We start from the raw sequence: 15,472 nt of genomic DNA on the forward strand, positions 1-15,472 counted from the left end.
TGGTGGGGTGTGCAGTTGTGCAGGAATGTGTACTGCTGTGTGCTATTGAGCACAGGTGTGTTTGGCAAGTGCTGCTCTGCAGTAGTGTGTAATGGTGTGTACTGGAGTGCACTAGAGTGTACGGGGGTGTGCTGGTGTATGTCGGTGTGTATTGATGTGGGCTGTTTTGTAGTGCTGGTGTATAATGGTGTGCCTTCTGTGCCACGTGCATGTAAGCGTGCACCAGGAAATGGGGTGTTCCAGAACTGGGTTTTCAGCTCCACACCCTGAGGCCAGGACAGGCCATTGAGTGTCCTCGGGCCAGGGCTGCAGCCACAGGCGACCTGAGCAGAGGCCGCTGGGGAGCCAGGTCACACCACACAGCGGGGACTAAGCTGCATTTTGCAGAGCACCTCCCCACGGCCAAGGCCCTTGTTCTGGGCCCTTCCCTCAGCTCCCACCATCAGCAACTCCCTTACCTGGGACGAACAACATTAAAATACTTTTGATTCAGGAGCAAAAGAACAAGAATTTCTCTCTTTATTGCCTTTTAGAACATTTATTTCTATAATAGTTATTTCTCTAATAGAACAGCAAACAAGTCAGCTGTGCAGCCCCGATGCCCTCCTACTGTCTCTGAGATGCAGCCCGGCCCCTACATCTGCCAGTGCGTGTGCACCACAACGAGCCCCACGCCAAGAGTGGACGCCACGAAGGCCACGGCTGCAGCGCGCACGGAGGGGTTTTGCCTCTGCACCAAGTGCAGCAGCTCCCATGGGATGGTGTTGGCGAGCTCCAGCGCGTAGCCCAGGCTCCAGGCGACGTCCGTGCTCCCGGGCTGCCAAAGGAGAGAGGGGCATCGTGAGGGCAGCTCTAGCACAGAGATGCCCCTAGCAGCACTGGGGCCCTGCATGCCAGGCCTGGCACAGGCACAGCGCGTGTCCCCAAGCAGGAGGTCTCCACGAGCCTTGGCCACAGGGCTGAGCTGCACAGCTGCGTGTTAGCTGGGCACGGTGCTGCTGGACACCTGCCTCGAGGGCATTGCCATGCTGGGCTCAGGTTGCTGCTTACCTTCCTCTGGATGATGTTGCGGTTCCAGCTGGTCTCATTAAACTCAAGGAGGGTGAGGACATAGTTGGCGTTGGTGCAATAGCTCCGCAGGCGCCACGGATTCTCTTCAGGGTAGCTAGAAGACAGCTGGGGGCAGGTGTGAGAAGGAAGGGAAGTTATTTGAGCTCCTAGCAAGGAGCTGGCAGCAGGCAATTGCCTTGCAGGTGCAATGCCCTGCTGGGTACTGACTGCTGCATGAAGAGGGATGGCTCTGTAAGGCCCTTCATGCAGAGAAAGACAATTGCTTGAGGGTTGGGCAGGTGTCATAAGGGCAGCTCTGCCCAGGGGCATTTGTTGTTATTCCTTTCCAGCTTCCCCAGAGCCTCCCAAGACCCATGGTGGGAAACATACGTCTTGCCAGCTCCTGGTGCAGAAATTCCAGATGGTCTTGCTCACAGTAGGCAAGGAGCGCTCCTTGGTCACATTGAGGAATGTCAAGTCATAGTAAAACTCAGAGAAAGCCTGAAAGGCAGAAGGAGAAATGGTAGTGAGCAAGAGAGGGGAAAGTGCCGCGGGGCAGCTGCTCTGGTCTCCCTTGGGTCAGCAAGGGCTGTCCGCAAGGAGAGCTCTCACCCTGCACACTGCTGCAAGCAGCCCTTCTTCTGCCCCTTGTGCACAGCTCTGCAAAGGGCTGGCAAGAGGCCTCCTAATGGGACACCAAAGGTGCCCCTGAGCAGAACTGTGGCTTCTAAAGACAGCGAGGGAAGGGAAAGGTGAGCGTTTTCCTTACAAAGAGCTGCCCGCTGACAGCGAGCTCGTAGGCACTGTTGAAGGTGCTGTCCTGGCTCTGGCTGCACGTGGAGACATTCAACAGCTTCCGGATGACAGCCCGGCACCATTGGGCATCTCCATTGCCCTCGAGGGTCACTCTTCTGTCAGCCAGAGCTGCGTGGAAGTCATTCTGCATGATGCGGGGGGTGGTGTGCAGGGAAGACAGCCAGATGGTTTCCCTGTAGTTTTTTGGGTAGCAAGGGTGTCCCACTTGCGTTCTGGAAGCCGACTCCTGGCAATAGGAAAAAAAGGTTGGCAAGAGTACAGGTTTGAAGGAAGCCATGGGCTTCTCTAGCTTTCCCTGTGTCAGCCCTCAGCTTAAAGCATGACCAGATTAAGCAACGTCTTGCCCGGCTCACTTTGGAATATCTCCAAGGATGCAGACTCCACAGCCTTTTGAAGCTCTATTCTGCTATTTAAGCACCATTCTTGTGAAACTCTTTTCTCTATGTCTGTCCACAATCTCTCCTTTCCCAGCCTGTGCCAGTTGTCTCTTGCTCTGCTATTCTGCACTTTTGGAAAGAGTCTGCCTCTGTCTTTTCTCTACCCACCCCTGAGGGAGATGATCCTATCTGACGTCCTCATCTCTTTTGTGGTTGCTAGCACGACGCTAGATTCAGATTAGCCGCCACTTTCCCTCTCACCTCAATTAAAGTCTGTGCCACGTGCTTCAGCACCGCGTCCTGTCCATAGCAGAGGTTGTTCTGGCTGAAAATGCTGTCCTTGTACCAGCTAAATGCAAACTTGGAGACTTCATTCGACTTCATAAGTGAACTCTTTGGCGTCCAATCAATTGCTCCTCCCACAGGATGCAGAGCTCCAGAAGTTTTGGCCATTTCTGGAGGGAGCCGCGGGTCCCCTTTGGAAGAGTTCTGCTAAGACAAGACAGGACAGCAGGAGCATTTTGGCATGGCTGGAGAAGACTCACAGCTATGGCCTGCAAGACTCGTCCTAGCGAGCCCCGCTCACTCCAAAGCCCTAACATGAGCTCTTCTCTCAGGGAGCATCTGTGCCACGTGTCTGCTCTGCAGTGGTGCTCACCAATGGTGGCAAACTGACCTTGAACAAGACGAGTTGCAGGGCAATGAGTGACTCCAGGAGCAGTACTCCCAGAACAGCAGAGATCAGGTAGCTCTTTTTAATGGCCATCCTGGCAAAAGAGCCTGCAAAGGTCAACACAGAAAGAGGGAAATTGCTTGGATGTGACGCGCTGGGGAGAACGTTGATGAGTTAAAGCTGCAAGGAGGCCGTTCCCCAAAGGGGCCTCCAGGCTGGCCCTCTCCTCAAGGAAGCTGCGGGTATCTCGAGGTCAATGGGCTCCTCTCACCTGCCTGCACTCTCACGCCTGCGCACTGCCCAGCACGCACACACGAGCAGCTAGGGTTGAATCCAAGATTGCTCACAGGCAACAGTGAAGACGGAGAAAACCAGCTATCTGGTCCTCTTCGTCCCGTCAGTCGCTCGTGGATACCTGACTGTCAACAGAACTCAGGCAAAGTTCTGGAATTTGGAGCTTCTCTAGGTTACCTCACGTGGCCATTGAGCAGTCGCGCGTTGTCGTGATGACACCACACGTGCCACTCTTCATATTGCCCTTACGAATCTGTCACCTCTTAAAGAGCCAACTTGGCCGTATCCCCTGCCCTGAAATCACCCGCAGAGCAGCCGGGGTCTTGAGAGCAGCTTTGATTCCAAGCAGAAGCAGGATGCCGTTGGAAAAGGAGGGATGGCCGTGCAAGGAGGGTGCCGGGGCCCTGAGCAGAGGCAGCCCCTGCTGCGTCCATCTCCTGGCAGCAGCCAGAGCTGTCTCTGAGCTGCTCCTGGCCCTTTTCAGCTCCACACCCTGAGGCCAGGACAGGCCATTGAGTGTCCCCGGGCCAGGGCTGCAGCCACAGGCGACCTGAGCAGAGGCCGCTGGGGAGCCAGGTCACACCACACAGCGGGGACTAAGCTGCATTTTGCAGAGCACCTCCCCACGGCCAAGGCCCTTGTTCTGGGCCCTCGCTTCAGCTCCCACCATCCGCACCACCCCTTACCTGGGACGAACAACATTAAAATACTTTTGATTCAGGAGCAAAAGAACAAGAATTTCTCTCTTTATTGCCTTTTAGAACATTTATTTCTATAATAGTTATTTCTCTAATAGAACAGCAAACAAGTCAGCTGTGCAGCCCCGATGCCCTCCTACTGTCTCTGAGATGCAGCCCGGCCCCTACATCTGCCAGTGCGTGTGCACCACAACGAGCCCCACGCCAAGAGTGGACGCCACGAAGGCCACGGCTGCAGCGCGCACGGAGGGGTTTTGCCTCTGCACCAAGTGCAGCAGCTCCCATGGGATGGTGTTGGCGAGCTCCAGCGCATAGCCCAGGCTCCAGGCGACGTCCGTGCTCCCGGGCTGCCAAAGGAGAGAGGGGCATCGTGAGGGCAGCTCTAGCACAGAGATGCCCCTAGCAGCACTGGGGCTCTGCGTGCCAGGCCTGGCACAGGCACAGCGCGTGTCCCCAAGCAGGAGGTCTCCACGAGCCTTGGCCACAGGGCTGAGCTGCACAGCTGCGTGTTAGCTGGGCACGGTGCTGCTGGACACCTGCCTCGAGGGCATTGCCATGCTGGGCTCAGGTTGCTGCTTACCTTCCTCTGGATGATGTTGCGGTTCCAGCTGGTCTCATTAAACTCAAGGAGGGTGAGGACATAGTTGGCGTTGGTGCAATAGCTCCGCAGGCGCCACGGATTCTCTTCAGGGTAGCTAGAAGACAGCTGGGGGCAGGTGTGAGAAGGAAGGGAAGTTATTTGAGCTCCTAGCAAGGAGCTGGCAGCAGGCAATTGCCTTGCAGGTGCAATGCCCTGCTGGGTACTGACTGCTGCATGAAGAGGGATGGCTCTGTAAGGCCCTTCATGCAGAGAAAGACAATTGCTTGAGGGTTGGGCAGGTGTCATAAGGGCAGCTCTGGCCAGGGGCATTTGTTATTCCTTTCCAGCTTCCCCAGAGCCTCCCAAGACCCATGGTGGGAAACATACGTCTTGCCAGCTCCTGCTGCAGAAATTCCAGATGGTCTTGCTCACAGTAGGCAAGGAGCGCTCCTTGGTCACATTGAGGAATCTCAAGTCATAGTAAAACTCAGAGAAAGCCTGAAAGGCAGAAGGAGAAATGGTAGTGAGCAAGAGAGGGGAAAGTGCCGCGGGGCAGCTGCTCTGGTCTCCCTTGGGTCAGCAAGGGCTGTCCGCAAGGAGAGCTCTCACCCTGCACACTGCTGCAAGCAGCCCTTCTTCTGCCCCTTGTGCACAGCTCTGCAAAGGGCTGGCAAGAGGCCTCCTAATGGGACACCAAAGGTGCCCCTGAGCAGAACTGTGGCTTCTAAAGACAGCGAGGGAAGGGAAAGGTGAGCGTTTTCCTTACAAAGAGCTGCCCGCTGACAGCGAGCTCGTAGGCACCGTTGAAGGTGCTGTCCTGGCTCTGGCTGCACGTGGAGACGTTCAACAGCTTCCGGATGACAGCCCGGCACCATTGGGCATCTCCATTGCCCTCCAGGGTCACTCTTCTGTCAGCCAGAGCTGCGTGGGAGTCATTCTGCATGATGCGGGGGGTGGTGTGCAGGGAAGACAGCCAGATGGTTTCGCTGTAGTTTTTTGGGTAGCAAGGGTGTCCCACTTGCGTTCTGGAAGCCGACTCCTGGCAATAGGAAAAAAAGGTTGGCAAGAGTACAGGTTTGAAGGAAGCCATGGGCTTCTCTAGCTTTCCCTGTGTCAGCCCTCAGCTTAAAGCATGACCAGATTAAGCAACGTCTTGCCCGGCTCACTTTGGAATATCTCCAAGGATGCAGACTCCACAGCCTTTTGAAGCTCTGTTCTGCTATTTAAGCACCATTCTTGTGAAACTCTTTTCTCTATGTCTGTCCACAATCTCTCCTTTCCCAGCCTGTGCCAGTTGTCTCTTGCTCTGCTATTCTGCACTTTTGGAAAGAGTCTGCCTCTGTCTTTTCTCTACCCACCCCTGAGGGAGATGTTCCTATCTGACCTCCTCATCTCTTTTGTGGTTGCTAGCACGACGCTAGATTCAGATTAGCCGCCACTTTCCCTCTCACCTCAATTAAAGTCTGTGCCACGTGCTTCAGCACCGCGTCCTGTCCATAGCAGAGGTTGTTCTGGCTGAAAATGCTGTCCTTGTACCAGCTAAATGCAAACTTGGAGACTTCATTCGACTTCATAAGTGAACTCTTTGGCGTCCAATCAATTGCTTCTCCCACAGGATGCAGAGCTGCAGAAGTTTTGGCCATTTCTGGAGGGAGCCGCGGGTCCCCTTTGGAAGAGTTCTGCTAAGACAAGACAGGACAGCAGGAGCATTTTGGCATGGCTGGAGAAGACTCACAGCTATGGCCTGCAAGACTCGTCCTAGCGAGCCCCACTCACTCCAAAGCCCTAACATGAGCTCTTGTCTCAGGGAGCATCTGTGCCACGTGTCTGTTCTGCAGTGGTGCTCACCAATGGTGGCAAACTGACCTTGAACAAGACGAGTTGCAGGGCAATGAGTGACTCCAGGAGCAGTACTCCCAGAACAGCAGAGATCAGGTAGCTCTTTTTAATGGCCATCCTGGCAAAAGAGCCTGCAAAGGTCAACACAGAAAGAGGGAAATTGCTTGGATATGACGCTCTGGGGAGAGCGTTGATGAGTTAAAGCTGCAAGGAGGCCGTTCCCCAAAGCAGCCTCCAGGCTGGCCCTCTCCTCAAGGAAGCTGCGGGTATCTCGAGGTCAATGGGCTCCTCTCACCTGCCTGCACTCTCACGCCTGCGCACTGCCCAGCACGCACACACGGGCAGCTAGGGTTGAATCCAAGATTGCTCACGGGCAACAGTGAAGACGGAGAAAACCAGCTATCTGGTCCTCTTCGTCCCGTCAGTCGCTCGTGGATACCTGACTGTCAACAGAACTCAGGCAAAGTTCTGGAATTTGGAGCTTCTCTAGGTTACCTCACGTGGGCATTGAGCAGTCGCGCGTTGTCGTGATGACACCACACGTGCCACTCTTCATATTGCCCTTACGAATCTGTCACCTCTTAAAGAGCCAACTTGGCCGTATCCCCTGCCCTGAAATCACCCGCAGAGCAGCCGGGGTCTTGAGAGCAGCTTTGATTCCAAGCAGAAGCAGGATGCCGTTGGAAAAGGAGGGATGGCCGTGCAAGGAGGGTGCCGGGGCCCTGAGCAGAGGCAGCCCCTGCTGCGTCCATCTCCTGGCAGCAGCCAGAGCTGTCTCTGAGCTGCTCCTGGCCCTTTTCAGCTCCACACCCTGAGGCCAGGACAGGCCATTGAGTGTCCTCGGACCAGGGCTGCAGCCACAGGCGACCTGAGCAGAGGCCGCTGGGGAGCCAGGTCACACCACACAGCGGGGACTAAGCTGCATTTTGCAGAGCACCTCCCCACGGCCAAGGCCCTTGTTCTGGGCCCTCGCTTCAGCTCCCACCATCCGCACCACCCCTTACCTGGGACGAACAACATTAAAATACTTTTGATTCAGGAGCAAAAGAACAAGAATTTCTCTCTTTATTGCCTTTTAGAACATTTATTTCTATAATAGTTATTTCTCTAATAGAACAGCAAACAAGTCAGCTGTGCAGCCCCGATGCCCTCCTACTGTCTCTGAGATGCAGCCCGGCCCCTACATCTGCCAGTGCGTGTGCACCACAACGAGCCCCACGCCAAGAGTGGACACCATGAAGGCCACGGCTGCAGCGCGCACGGAGGGGTTTTGCCTCTGCACCAAGTGCAGCAGCTCCCATGGGATGGTGTTGGCGAGCTCCAGCGCGTAGCCCAGGCTCCAGGCAACGTCCGTGCTCCCGGCCTGCCAAAGGAGAGAGGGGCATCGTGAGGGCAGCTCTAGCACAGAGATGCCCCTTGCAGCACTGGGGCCCTGCGTGCCAGGCCTGGCACAGGCACAGCGCGTGTCCCCAAGCACAAGGTCTCCACGAGCCATGGCCACGGGGCAGAGCTGCACAGCTGCGTGTTAGCTGGGCACGGTGCTGCTGGACACCTGCCTCGAGGGCATTGCCATGCTGGGCTCAGGTTGCTGCTTACCTTCCTCTGGATGATGTTGCGGTTCCAGCTGGTCTCATTAAACTCAAGGAGGGTGAGGACATAGTTGGCGTTGGTGCAATAGCTCCGCAGGCGCCACGGATTCTCTTCAGGGTAGCTAGAAGACAGCTGGGGGCAGGTGTGAGAAGGAAGGGAAGTTATTTGAGCTCCTAGCAAGGAGCTGGCAGCAGGCAATTGCCTTGCAGGTGCAATGCCCTGCTGGGTACTGACTGCTGCATGAAGAGGGATGGCTCTGTAAGGCCCTTCATGCAGAGAAAGACAATTGCTTGAGGGTTGGGCAGGTGTCATAAGGGCAGCTCTGGCCAGGGGCATTTGTTATTCCTTTCCAGCTTCCCCAGAGCCTCCCAAGACCCATGGTGGGAAACATACGTCTTGCCAGCTCCTGGTGCAGAAATTCCAGATGGTCTTGCTCACAGTAGGCAAGGAGCGCTCCTTGGTCACATTGAGGAATCTCAAGTCATAGTAAAACTCAGAGAAAGCCTGAAAGGCAGAAGGAGAAATGGTAGTGAGCAAGAGAGGGGAAAGTGCCGCGGGGCAGCTGCTCTGGTCTCCCTTGGGTCAGCAAGGGCTGTCCGCAAGGAGAGCTCTCACCCTGCACACTGCTGCAAGCAGCCCTTCTTCTGCCCCTTGTGCACAGCTCTGCAAAGGGCTGGCAAGAGGCCTCCTAATGGGACACCAAAGGTGCCCCTGAGCAGAACTGTGGCTTCTAAAGACAGCGAGGGAAGGGAAAGGTGAGCGTTTTCCTTACAAAGAGCTGCCCGCTGACAGCGAGCTCGTAGGCACTGTTGAAGGTGCTGTCCTGGCTCTGGCTGCACGTGGAGACGTTCAACAGCTTCCGGATGACAGCCCGGCACCATTGGGCATCTCCATTGCCCTCCAGGGTCACTCTTCTGTCAGCCAGAGCTGCGTGGGAGTCATTCTGCATGATGCGGGGGGTGGTGTGCAGGGAAGACAGCCAGATGGTTTCGCTGTAGTTTTTTGGGTAGCAAGGGTGTCCCACTTGCGTTCTGGAAGCCGACTCCTGGCAATAGGAAAAAAAGGTTGGCAAGAGTACAGGTTTGAAGGAAGCCATGGGCTTCTCTAGCTTTCCCTGTGTCAGCCCTCAGCTTAAAGCATGACCAGATTAAGCAACGTCTTGCCCGGCTCACTTTGGAATATCTCCAAGGATGCAGACTCCACAGCCTTTTGAAGCTCTGTTCTGCTATTTAAGCACCATTCTTGTGAAACTCTTTTCTCTATGTCTGTCCACAATCTCTCCTTTCCCAGCCTGTGCCAGTTGTCTCTTGCTCTGCTATTCTGCACTTTTGGAAAGAGTCTGCCTCTGTCTTTTCTCTACCCACCCCTGAGGGAGATGTTCCTATCTGACCTCCTCATCTCTTTTGTGGTTGCTAGCACGACGCTAGATTCAGATTAGCCGCCACTTTCCCTCTCACCTCAATTAAAGTCTGTGCCACGTGCTTCAGCACCGCGTCCTGTCCATAGCAGAGGTTGTTCTGGCTGAAAATGCTGTCCTTGTACCAGCTAAATGCAAACTTGGAGACTTCATTCGACTTCATAAGTGAACTCTTTGGCGTCCAATCAATTGCTTCTCCCACAGGATGCAGAGCTCCAGAAGTTTTGGCCATTTCTGGAGGGAGCCGCGGGTCCCCTTTGGAAGAGTTCTGCTAAGACAAGACAGGACAGCAGGAGCATTTTGGCATGGCTGGAGAAGACTCACAGCTATGGCCTGCAAGACTCGTCCTAGCGAGCCCCGCTCACTCCAAAGCCCTAACATGAGCTCTTGTCTCAGGGAGCATCTGTGCCACGTGTCTGCTCTGCAGTGGTGCTCACCAATGGTGGCAAACTGACCTTGAACAAGACGAGTTGCAGGGCAATGAGTGACTCCAGGAGCAGTACTCCCAGAACAGCAGAGATCAGGTAGCTCTTTTTAATGGCCATCCTGGCAAAAGAGCCTGCAAAGGTCAACACAGAAAGAGGGAAATTGCTTGGATGTGACGCACTGGGGAGAGCGTTGATGAGTTAAAGCTGCAAGGAGGCCGTTCCCCAAAGCGGCCTCCACGTTGGCCCTCTCCTCAAGGAAGCTGCGGGTATCTCGAGGTCAATGGGCTCCTCTCACCTGCCTGCACTCTCACGCCTGCGCACTGCCCAGCACGCACACACGAGCAGCTAGGGTTGAATCCAAGATTGCTCACGGGCAACAGTGAAGACGGAGAAAACCAGCTATCTGGTCCTCTTCGTCCCGTCAGTCGCTCGTGGATACCTGACTGTCAACAGAACTCAGGCAAAGTTCTGGAATTTGGAGCTTCTCTAGGTTACCTCACGTGGCCATTGAGCAGTCGCGCGTTGTCGTGATGACACCACACGTGCCACTCTTCATATTGCCCTTACGAATCTGTCACCTCTTAAAGAGCCAACTTGGCCGTATCCCCTGCCCTGAAATCACCCGCAGAGCAGCCGCGGTCTTGAGAGCAGCTTTGATTCCAAGCAGAAGCAGGATGCCGTTGGAAAAGGAGGGATGGCCGTGCAAGGAGGGTGCCGGGGCCCTGAGCAGAGGCAGCCCCCGCTGCGTCCATCTCCTGGCAGCAGCCAGAGCTGTCTCTGAGTTGCTCCTGGCCCTTTTCAGCTGCACGCCCTGAGGCCAGGACAGGCCATTGAGTGTCCTCGGACCAGGGCTGCAGCCACAGGCGACCTGAGCAGAGGCCGCTGGGGAGCCAGGTCACACCACACAGCGAGGACTAAGCTGCATTTTGCAGAGCACCTCCCCACGGCCAAGGCCCTTGTTCCGGGCCCTCGCTTCAGCTCCCACCATCCCCACCACCCCTTACCTGGAACGAACAACATTAAAATCCTTTTCATTCAGGAGCAAAAGAACAAGATTTTCTCTCTTTATTGCCTTTTAGAACATTTATTTCTATAATAGTTATTTCTCTAATAGAACAGCAAACAAGTCAGCTGTGCAGCCCCGATGCCCTCCTACTGTCTCTGAGATGCAGCCCGGCCCCTACATCTGCCAGTGCGTGTGCACCACAACGAGCCCCACGCCAAGAGTGGACACCATGGAGGCCACGGCTGCAGCGCGCACGGAGGGGTTTTGCCTCTGCACCAAGTGCAGCAGCTCCCATGGGATGGTGTTGGCGAGCTCCAGCGCGTAGCCCAGGCTCCAGGCGACGTCCGTGCTCCCGGGCTGCCAAAGGAGAGAGGGGCATCGTGAGGGCAGCTCTAGCACAGAGATGCCCCTAGCAGCACTGGGGCCCTGCGTGCCAGGCCTGGCACAGGCACAGCGCGTGTCCCCAAGCAGGAGGTCTCCACGAGCCTTGGCCACGGGGCTGAGCTGCACAGCTGCGTGTTAGCTGGGCACGGTGCTGCTGGACACCTGCCTCGAGGGCATTGCCATGCTGGGCTCAGGTTGCTGCTTACCTTCCTCTGGATGATGTTGCGGTTCCAGCTGGTCTCATTAAACTCAAGGAGGGTGAGGACATAGTTGGCGTTGGTGCAATAGCTCCGCAGGCGCCACGGATTCTCTTCAGGGTAGCTAGAAGACAGCTGGGGGCAGGTGTGAGAAGGAAGGGAAGTTATGTGAGCTCCTAGCAAGGAGCTGGCAGCAGGCAATTGCCTTGCAGGTGCAATGCCCTGCTGGGTGCTGACTGCTGCATGAAGAGGCATGGCTCTGTAAGGCCCTTCATGCAGAGAAAGACAATTGCTTGAGGGTTGGGCAGGTGTCATAAGGGCAGCTCTGCCCAGGGGCATTTGTTATTCCTATCCAGCTTCCCCAGAGCCTCCCAAGACCCATGGTGGGAAACATACGTCTTGCCAGCTCCTGGTGCAGAAATTCCAGATGGTCTTGCTCACAGTAGGCAAGGAGCGCTCCTTGGTCACATTGAGGAATCTCAAGTCATAGTAAAACTCAGAGAAAGCCTGAAAGGCAGAAGGAGAAATGGTAGTGAGCAAGAGAGGCAGCTGCTCTGGTCTCCCTTGGGTCAGCAAGGGCTGTCCACAAGGAGAGCTCTCACCCTGCACACTGCTGCAAGCAGCCCTTCTTCTGCCCCTTGTGCACAGCTCTGCAAAGGGCTGGCAAGAGGCCTCCTAATGGGACACCAAAGGTGCCTCTGAGCAGAACTGTGGCTTCTAAAGACAGCGAGGGAAGGGAAAGGTGAGCGTTTTCCTTACAAAGAGCTGCCCGCTGACAGCGAGCTCGTAGGCACTGTTGAAGGTGCTGTCCTGGCTCTGGCTGCACGTGGAGACGTTCAACAGCTTCCGGATGACAGCCCGGCACCATTGGGCATCTCCATTGCCCTCCAGGGTCACTCTTCTGTCAGCCAGAGCTGCGTGGGAGTCATTCTGCATGATGCGGGGGGTGGTGTGCAGGGAAGACAGCCAGATGGTTTCTCTGTAGTTTTTTGGGTAGCAAGGGTGTCCCACTTGCGTTCTGGAAGCCGACTCCTGGCAATAGGAAAAAAAGGTTGGCAAGAGTACAGGTTTGAAGGAAGCCATGGGCTTCTCTAGCTTTCCCTGTGTCAGCCCTGAGCTTAAAGCATGACCAGATTAAGCAACGTCTTGCCCGGGTCACTTTGGAATATCTCCAAGGATGCAGACTCCACAGCCTTTTGAAGCTCTATTCTGCTATTTAAGCACCATTCTTGTGAAACACTTTTCTCAAAGTCTGTCCACAATCTCTCCTTTTGCAGCCTGTGCCAGTTGTCTCTTGCTCTGCTATTCTGCACTTTTGGAAAGAGTCTGCCTCTGTCTTTTCTCTACCCACCCCTGAGGGAGATGTTCCTATCTGACGTCCTCATCTCTTTTGTGGTTGCTAGCACGACGCTAGATTCAGATTAGCCGCCACTTTCCCTCTCACCTCAATTAAAGTCTGTGCCACGTGCTTCAGCACCGCGTCCTGTCCATAGCAGAGGTTTTTCTGGCTGAAAATGCTGTCCTTGTACCAGCTAAATGCAAACTTGGAGACTTCATTCGACTTCATAAGTGAACTGTTTGGCGTCCAATCAATTGCTTCTCCCACAGGATGCAGAGCTCCAGAAGTTTTGGCCATTTCTGGAGGGAGCCGCGGGTCCCCTTTGGAAGAGTTCTGCTAAGACAAGACAGGACAGCAGGAGCATTTTGGCATGGCTGGAGAAGACTCACAGCTATGGCCTGCAAGACTCGTCCTAGCGAGCCCCACTCACTCCAAAGCCCTAACATGAGCTCTTCTCTCAGGGAGCATCTGTGCCACGTGTCTGCTCTGCAGTGGTGCTCACCAATGGTGGCAAACTGACCTTGAACAAGATGAGTTGCAGGGCAATGAGTGACTCCAGGAGCAGTACTCCCAGAACAGCAGAGATCAGGTAGCTCTTTTTAATGGCCATCCTGGCAAAAGAGCCTGCAAAGGTCAACACAGAAAGAGGGAAATTGCTTGGATGTGACGCACTGGAGAGAGCGTTGATGAGTTAAAGCTGCAAGGAGGCCGTTCCCCAAAGCGGCCTCCACATTGGCCCTCTCCTCAAGGAAGCTGCGGGTATCTCGAGGTCAATGGGCTCCTCTCACGCCTGCACTCTCACGCCTGCGCACTGCCCAGCACGCACACACGGGCAGCTAGGGTTGAGTCCAAGATTGCTCACGGGCAACAGTGAAGACGGAGAAAACCAGCTATCTGGTCCTCTTGGTCCCGTCAGTCGCTCGTGGATACCTGACTGTCAACAGAACTCAGGCAAAGTTCTGGAATTTGGAGCTTCTCTAGGTTACCTCACGCGGCCATTGAGCAGTCGCACCTTGTCATGATGACACCACACGTGCCACTCTTCATATTGCCCTTACGAATCTGTCACCTCTTAAAGAGCCAACTTGGCCGTATCCCCTGCCCTGAAATTGCCCGCAGAGCAACCGGGGTCTTGAGAGCAGCTTTGATTCCAAGCAGAAGCAGGATGCCGTTGGAAAAGGAGGGATGGCCGTGCAAGGAGGGTGCCGGGGCCCTGAGCAGAGGCAGCCCCCGCTGCGTCCATCTCCTGGCAGCAGCCAGAGCTGTCTCTGAGCTGCTCCTGGCCCTTTTCAGCTCCACGCCCTGAGGCCAGGAGAGGCCATTGAGTGTCCCCGGGCCAGGGCTGCAGCCACAGGCGACCTGAGCAGAGTCCGCTGGGGAGCCAGGTCACACCACACACCGGGGACTAAGCTGCATTTTGCAGAGCACCTCCCCACGGCCAAGGCCCTTGTTCTGGGCCCTCGCCTCAGCTCCCACCATCCGCACCACCCCTTACCTGGGACGAACAACATTAAAATACTTTTGATTCAGGAGCAAAAGAACAAGAATTTCTCTCTTTATTGCCTTTTAGAACATTTATTTCTATAATAGTTATTTCTCTAATAGAACAGTAAACAAAACTGGGAACAACATCTGCAGAGACAGTAAGGCTGTGCAGCATCGATGCCCTCCTACTGTCTCTGAGATGCTGCCCGGCCCCTACATCTGCCAGTGCGTGTGCACCACAACGAGCCCCACGCCAAGAGTGGACGCCACGAAGGCCACGGCTGCAGCGCGCACGGAGGGGTTTTGCCTCTGCACCAAGTGCAGCAGCTCCCATGGGATGGTGTTGGCGAGCTCCAGCGCGTAGCCCAGGCTCCAGGCGACGTCCGTGCTCCCAGCCTGTCAAAGGAGAGAGGGGCATCGTGAGGGCAGCTCTAGCACAGAGATGCCCCTTGCAGCACTGGGGCCCTGCGTGCCAGGCCTGGCACAGGCACAGCGCGTGTCCCCAAGCAGGAGGTCTCCACGAGCCTTGGCCACAGGGCTGAGCTGCACAGCTGCGTGTTAGCTGGGCACGGTGCTGCTGGACACCTGCCTCGAGGGCATTGCCATGCTGGGCTCAGGTTGCTGCTTACCTTCCTCTGGATGATGTTGCGGTTCCAGCTGGTCTCATTAAACTCAAGGAGGGTGAGGACATAGTTGGCGTTGGTGCAATAGCTCCGCAGGCGCCACGGATTCTCTTCAGGGTAGCTAGAAGACAGCTGGGGGCAGGTGTGAGAAGGAAGGGAAGTTATGTGAGCTCCTAGCAAGGAGCTGGCAGCAGGCAATTGCCTTGCAGGTGCAATGCCCTGCTGGGTACTGACTGCTGCATGAAGAGGCATGGCTCTGTAAGGCCCTTCATGCAGAGAAAGACAATTGCTTGAGGGTTGGGCAGGTGTCATAAGGGCAGCTCTGCCCAGGGGCATTTGTTATTCCTTTCCAGCTTCCTCAGAGCCTCCCAAGACCCATGGTGGGAAACATACGTCTTGCCAGCTCCTGGTGCAGAAATTCCAGATGGTCTTGCTCACAGTAGGCAAGGAGCGCTCCTTGGTCACATTGAGGAATGTCAAGTCATAGTAAAACTCAGAGAAAGCCTGAAAGGCAGAAGGAGAAATGGTAGTGAGCAAGAGAGGGGAAAGTGCCGCGGGGCAGCTGCTCTGGTCTCCCTTGGGTCAGCAAGGGCTGTCCGCAAGGAGAGCTCTCACCCTGCACACTGCTGCAGGCAGCCCTTCTTCTGCCCCTTGTGCACAGCTCTGCAAAGGGCTG

The sequence above is a fragment of the Tinamus guttatus genome, unplaced genomic scaffold, assembly GCF_059628265.1.
Source record: "Tinamus guttatus ecotype Peru unplaced genomic scaffold, ASM5962826v1 Tinamus_guttatus_pri_ptg000297l, whole genome shotgun sequence".
NCBI lineage: Eukaryota > Metazoa > Chordata > Aves > Tinamiformes > Tinamidae > Tinamus > Tinamus guttatus.